Below are 7,604 nucleotides of genomic sequence, written 5' to 3'. Positions count from 1 at the left end.
ACCCTGATTCGGAACAAGAGGAAGGATAAGTTAACAATTCAGAGGACGAAAGATCGAAATCCAGTAATTGAGCACATAAAGGAAATTATTATTTTGCAGCTCTATTTATAAAAGAAAAGAATAATTCAGTTAAAAAAAAATTAATGAACAATATAACTTTAATATATTCATGTAATACTTATACAAATACAAAAGTGACGACCAGCAACAGGTTCTGGACCCAGCTAGACTGGTTCCTAGTCAATTTACAATCCCCAGTGAAGATCGATGGCCCTCTTAAAACTATCTACTCCCTTGCTCATGACCACCTCTTCCGGTAAGCTGTTCCAAGGTTCCACTACCCTGCTAAAAGAATAATTTTTCCTAATATCCATGTTAGCCTGAGATTTAAATAGCTTAAAACAATGACCCCTTGTCCTGTTTTCAGTGCTAAACTTCAGCCCCGTAACATCTTTCATTTTAATAAATTTAAACAACTGAATCATGCCCCCTCGGTCTCTTCTTTGCTCAAGACTGTACATTTTTAATACCTCAGTTGGCACAGAGTACGGCTTGATGAAAAAAAATGATGAAATGATGGAGAGGGGGGGGGGGGGTCAGAAGAGCCAAGCACTTCTGTGACCAGTTTTGGGAAGGCTCGAGAACAAACTGTCCTGGGTTGCGAGACCCCCTTCGGGCAGTAATCCTTCCAGTATTAAACTGAGTTAAATCCAGCCCAGTCGGGCCCAGAGCCTCTTGCTAGGCCTCACGATTGTATTTGTAAATTTTTATTTGAAATCACTGATTATATCCATCAATCCAGTGTTTTCATGTAGCCAATTTTAATTCCCATACATGCATCTTAAAAAGATAATTTTCCTCACTGACAACTATTTTGGAAGTTTTCCATTCCAAGATTAAAAGAAACTTTTCAATTTAAATAATTGCTCAACAATTTAGAACAATATGAAGCTTTATTTTACTCATGATGGAAAAGTTTCATTTGTTTAATTACAAAATTTACCGCTTTGTTTATGTTATATTTTTAGATACTTTTTTTTCTAGCACTGTTTGAATGAAAGTGTTATTTCAAGTAAAAAACAACTTTCTAGCACTGTTCGGCTGTAAAAAATTGAATCTCGATTGAGAATTGGCAAGTAGCAGTCTATTTACACTATGCATGTTGATAATTGACAAAGTCTTCACAGTTTATAATTAATACTTAATACAAGCCAAAAATAAATCATATATTATTTTGCAGAAGATAGTAAAATAATGATTAAGCTTTTGAGGTTCATAATGAGAAATGTATAATATTTTATGTCTAAACAATATTCAACTCACCAATGCAGGCCATGGTCGATGGTTCTTCCATAATTTTCCTAAATACCAATCACTTTGATTTTCAACAAGTCCTATTGCCTGAAAATATAGAATAAATTTGAATACATTATCAAGACCTTTTTACAAAATTTTTAGCATTATATTTTACGAGAAAATTAAATAAATCATTGATGAAAAAGAAATTTAATAATAAAAGTTTTAACTGAATAAACTTTGGGAGAAATATAGAGAGCCAAAAACTATTAAGAAGTATCCTAAAAAAAACCCCAAATGCAATAAATAAAGAAATGCCGCATTGTCATAATCTCTGTAAACCAAAAAATTGTGTCAAAAAAAATTAAAATGCTCGAAAACGCCCCTTACAAAAATGGTTGATAGAGTCTTATAGAGTTCTAAAGAAAGTTATATAGAAGTCTATAAGAAGGTTTCTATAGAAATTATTTCTATATAATTCTATAGGTATCAACATAGAGCTTGGGAATGAAAGTTTCTGTAGAAAATTTGCTCTATAAAATTCTATAGAAACTGCTATAGAATTTTACCATAAAATTTCTATAGATAATTAATGCTATGCAACTCATATAATCATGAATTTAATCATAAAACTTCTCTTGCTATAGAATTCTGTAAAAAATGAAAATTCGTTCATTTTATTTACAGTTATTGCTTTCATTAGTGTTAATATAATACTTCTAGTTTGGAAAGGCTAAAAAAAGGTTATCAATTATTTTCATTTTACGAAAAATTATTTCAACAGTTAATTATTTGTTAAGGTAATTTTTCTTATTACAAGGGTGGATTGTAGTATGATCTTTAATTATAATACTGTTGCATTTTGTTATAGTTCAAAGAAAAAAGTCAAACGTAATTAATTAATGAAAAAATATACTCATAAAAGTAAAAAAACAATTTCTTATTAAAAATGTTTGAAATTGTTTAGTAATAAAATAATCGAAATTCCAAGATGTAGTGTCCGTATTTTATTGCGGGAGCTTGCCGGTAATATTTTATCTCTTTGTGCATGCGCCAAGCGCCACATCAGTTTCTCCCTTTTTGCCCCAATATGGAATCGTCCGTTTTCCACGTGCGATCGTCACAAAGCGTGTGCTGAAAATGGCCGAACATATCGCCGAATTCGTTGGAAAGTATGTATTAATTTTGTGTTGTTTTGTTGGATTTGATTGTATTGAACCAAATGGGAATGAATATATTTATAAATAGTAGCTATGAAACAAAATTTGAGTTTTTAATCCAGAATGAACTTCATTATGCATCGAAAATAGCACTTGATTTTAGTAAATAAATAAAGCTCATGACTGAGTAATTACATTAATTTACTAGTATTTTTTGCATTATTCATGCATTTGTAAGTCGCAAGAACCAAAAACTTGAATGTGTTTCCATTTTGTTTTTACTGATAGGGGTTCTAAATTTATAGCACTCCAAAATGGTAAGCCATTGTTCATTTTTATGTAGTATCTCTATCTAATAATAACGGGTAATTTTTGGAATAAAGATAAGTAATTTCTACACCTATTTTTTTAGGGGTATTTTTTTTTTCAAATATACATTGATTATGTAAAGCATTGAGATTGTGTTTTATGAGGCTCTAAAGATCTATAGAGGCTCTATAGGAAGATCTGCAGTGGCTCTATAAAAATGCCTGCATATTGTTTTATAGAATCATGGCCCAATTTTCTATAGAACACTTCTATAGAATTCTATATAAAAAACCTCTATAGCATTCTATAAGAAGTATATAGAATTCTACAAAAACTAATTTTATAGAAATCTATAGAGTTTTCACTATAGAATTCTATAGAAAACGGCCTATAGAAAATTGGGCCATAATTCTATAAGACTCTATATAGGTATTTCTATAGATTTTTTTAAATAAAATTCTATATACCATTTTCAAAAGGAACCGCATCACCGTAAACGCCTCACTTAAAAACGATGATTAACTCATCCATGATACATCAGAGTAGAACATACCAATTAAAGAACACATTAAAAGGAATGAATTTACAGTACTTGCTTATCGCTCTATCCCCCAACTTTTAAACAAAAATTATGAAAAAAAAAAAAAAAAAAAAGCGGAAGCCCGCGTTTAAATCGATTTCCGATACTTGGAGAAAAACTTGGAGAACGGGACCTCTTTGCCGCTGTTTTTTGCAAATAAACTTTTAATAGAAAGAAGATGAAATTCTATAATCATGTTTGCAATCTAGAATAAACAATATTCATATTTCTGTACAAATAAGTTCGTTTTCGCTATTTTTTAAAAAATGGTTCGTTTTTACGAATTTTGTTGCTTTTATTCTGTACTAACATTATTAAATATGTATACAGGTTTATCATTTTTTAATTCCTTAAATTCCTTTTAAGGTTTTGAATTACCTTCCTTGAAAAATGAGCTCCATTTTACTTTAAGTATCTATTTAAAAATTTGCGAATTGGAAATTTGGCTTCTCCCACACTTTCCGAACAGTCGGCAGTTTACTGCAATTAAAGTTTTTAATTAATGAGTAGATAATATATAATTATATCAAAATGTGTCAGTATATATTTCGTTATTGTTCTGTTATAACAGTTGGACCAAAATCGGGGCGATAAAAAGAAAAGTCAATCATAAACGCCGCATCGGTAGAATGGCCGCACTTCCGAAAAAATAACTTGTAAACACGTAAACGCCGTGACGTTTGTGCCGGAAATTACTAACAAAATACAAGCATGAAATTAACAAATATAGTAGGAGAAATGAAATCGGGTTACCTTTTGAAACTAGTATGTTGTGGCCATCACGAAACTTTCTTCTATATTTTTCTTTTTTTTTCTGATCCCACCCCATGCTTGACGAGGAAGCAATATTCCCAACAAAAACAAAATGACACATGCAAAAACTTGACGACTATCCCAATGTCTGAATTATTGCAAAAGCAAAGCAAAGAGAGAAAATTGAAAGTTATTTTAAAAGCCTTGCTTGAATGAATTACAAATATTTTATTTGTTAACAAACATAAGATGGCAACAGTTAAAAATTTTAAATCATTGAGATAATATTTCCGATCATTTCCATACAATTAAAATCACGAGAAATACGCAGACGACAATCTATTACGATTTATCTTTCTTATTGTTGCATTAATAAAAATATTTTTATTCGCAAAAAAAAAAAAAAAAAAAAAAAAAAAAAAAATCAACACCTCTTGGAGCGATCGGCGTCAAAATAGAACCAAAGCCTGTTTACATATGGATTCACATATATTCCAAATTTCAACCAGAACGTAGCATTACTTCTTGAGATAGGACACTCAAAATGGAAAAAAAGAACGGGTGATTGCGCTACCCCCTTTTTAGCTGTTGACACAAAAATAAAATCAGTTCTTATACCCACTAAGGGCTACTTGCTGATAAAGTTTTCTTTCATTCCGTTCATTATTTCTTGAGATACAGCAGTCACAATTGACGACAAAAAACGTTCTATAGCTCAACCCCTGTTTGAGTTATTGACACCAAAATTGAATCAGCACCTGTTCCTGTTAATACCAACATATGGACCAAATTTTGTTTGATTCCGCCAGTTACTTCCTGAGGAATAGCAAGCACGCGTAACTCGAAAAAAGTCCCATTGCTCCACCCCCCTTGGAGGAATTCGCGCCAAAAACTAATGGGCACAAGTTCACATAGGGGCACATATGTGTACTAAATTTCGTTCGATTTCCAGCGGTAGTTTTTGTTGTAGAGCGGCCACAAAAAACTGGTCACACACAGACGTGACACACATACATACACACACACACACACATACATACATACACACACACACACACAGACAGACATTTTCCAAAAATGGTCGAAATGGACTCAGCACACCTCAAAACGTTCGAATCCGTCAAAATTCGAAATTCGAAAATTTGCACGAATCCAATACTTTCTTCTATATATTAGATATAGAAGAAAGTAAAAAGGATAAAAGTAAAAACGTTATTAAAAAAATATTGTAGGCATGTATATAAGGATAACATTAATGTAGCTTTCATAAAGTTGACTCAAACATTCATAATTAAAAAAAAAAGTTTATTTTTATGAACAGGTCAATGAAATGGATTTCTGCAAGTAGAAGATGGGGAGCGAGGGGAGAAGGATCAAATACCTGCCTACGAAAGATTAAAATAAGATCCTGTATGTTTCTAAGAAACTTTTCAATTGGATAGTAAAATAATTCAGGACGTTTATGAGCTAAGTTTCTGCTGGACGTGTATGGGCCAAATTTCTGCACAGATGGCAAAAAAATGCTTTTATGTTGAAAATGTAAAAGTATTAAGTTTTTGAGAAACGGGGGCCATTTTTTTTTGTGGCGATGGTTGGTTCTAAAACGATTACCATGATCGTATAAAAATAATTAAAAAACCAACATAAAAATTATAATACATGTTTTAGAACAAGAACTTTTAAATCAAATCTAACCAAATATTTATACTCGTTTTTATTTAAAAGCCGCTCACCATTTTAGCCATTTTCAAGAAAATGTTACCCCTCCATTTAAAGGTATGATATAAAAATAAAACGTGACGTTTTCCAAAAAGTAAGTTTTTTAAAAATCATTATAAGGCATCAGCAATAGCTCCGATAGATATTCTTCAAAAACCAGATGTTTTAAATAGCTTTACCTGCAATAAATATATTTTATCATTTTATGTATAGTCTGCAACAGCCAACTCATACTATGCAATACAAAAAAATCAACTTCTTGAACAAAATATTTTCTGATTATAGTCTGAAACATGCAGCATAATCTAATGCTGCTTAGACTTAGGTTGACATACCCTAATCGAGTTTTCTCTTAAGTTATGAATAAAAATGTACACGATGATATAGTGTTGACTAAGCAGCAAAAGTAGCCCAACCCTAGGAGTGTCGTGATTTCAAGTTCGAATAATTGTGTCATTCTGCAAGTAACTGCAAATTTAAGAAAAAAATCTGCAAAATCACTGCAGATTTCTTGCAGAATTTTGTAAATGCGTTACATAACTTTTTTTTTTCTTGCGAAACTGTCGAGTTGTGAACGGAATACGCGTCATTTGTGGAAAGGTTAGATCTATTTGTAATTACAAAAGAAAGTCTGCAGAAAATTTGTCGATTCCTACGAAATATGAAAACCATCACCAGAAGAAAACCTAAAAAATAACTCAAACATTGAAACTTCCAATCGCGACAACCCTATATATGATTTGCAGTACAGAACTCTATACCATCGTGTTTGAAATATTCTTATCTACATTTTTACATATAACCTGAAGAAACCCCATGAGGGTAGGTCAACCAAAGCTCGATCTTCGACTAGTATACACAATACATATATCGTCGTCTCAGAGCAACAGTAGGATATCTTACTGTTATTCCTGGGATTAGCTGTCTTAGTGTTGCTCTGAGACGATGATATGTGCATTATGTACATGGAAGTAGGTACAGTAAACATCCGATTATCCGCGATTTTTATTATCCGCTGCACTTGTTCCACCCAATTCCGCAGATAATCGAAAGTTTCTGTACCTACTTCCATGTACATAATGCACATATCGTCGTCTCAGAGCAACACTAAGACAGCTAATCCCAGGAATAACAGTAAGATATCCTACTGTTGCTCTGAGACGACAATATATGTATTGTGTATACTAGCCGAAGATCGAGCTTTGGTTGACCTACCCTCATGGAATTTCTTCAAGCTACAGTAAACATCCGATTATCCACGGAATAGGGTGGAACAAGTGCAGCGGATAATGAAAATCGCGGATAAACCGCAAAAAGGCTAAAAGGACGGACTAATCATTTAAAAATTGTTCTTCCTCAAAAACTTGTCCGTATTGATGCATAATGCTTTCTACCAACAGTTAAAATAAATGCAGTTGAGTAAAAATGTTTAGTATTTTTGCCAACAGAATTTAACATCAATAAAGAACAAGAGCATGTTAATCAAATATATAAATAAAACAAAAACGACTGAGTTTAAATTAAAAAAATTTTGAAGGAAAAAAAAAGCGCCATTGGTATTTGCTTTTTGCTGTGAAAATATAATGTTCCTGATTGTTGATTGACTCGCGGAAAATCCATTTGCGGATAATCGGGAGTTTACATGTATTAATGTGAATCAACCACTTCGATGAAAAGTTGCCTGTAACACCACTGGATCAATGAATATACCAAGAGATGGTTAACTCCAACCATGGCCCCACTTAATACTTATTGGCCGTGGCAATCGCTTAAACCCATGGCAACAA

Source organism: Uloborus diversus, chromosome 4, assembly GCF_026930045.1.
Source record: "Uloborus diversus isolate 005 chromosome 4, Udiv.v.3.1, whole genome shotgun sequence".
Classification (NCBI taxonomy): Eukaryota; Metazoa; Arthropoda; class Arachnida; order Araneae; family Uloboridae; genus Uloborus; species Uloborus diversus.
Note: the sequence above shows the minus strand (reverse complement) of the source record.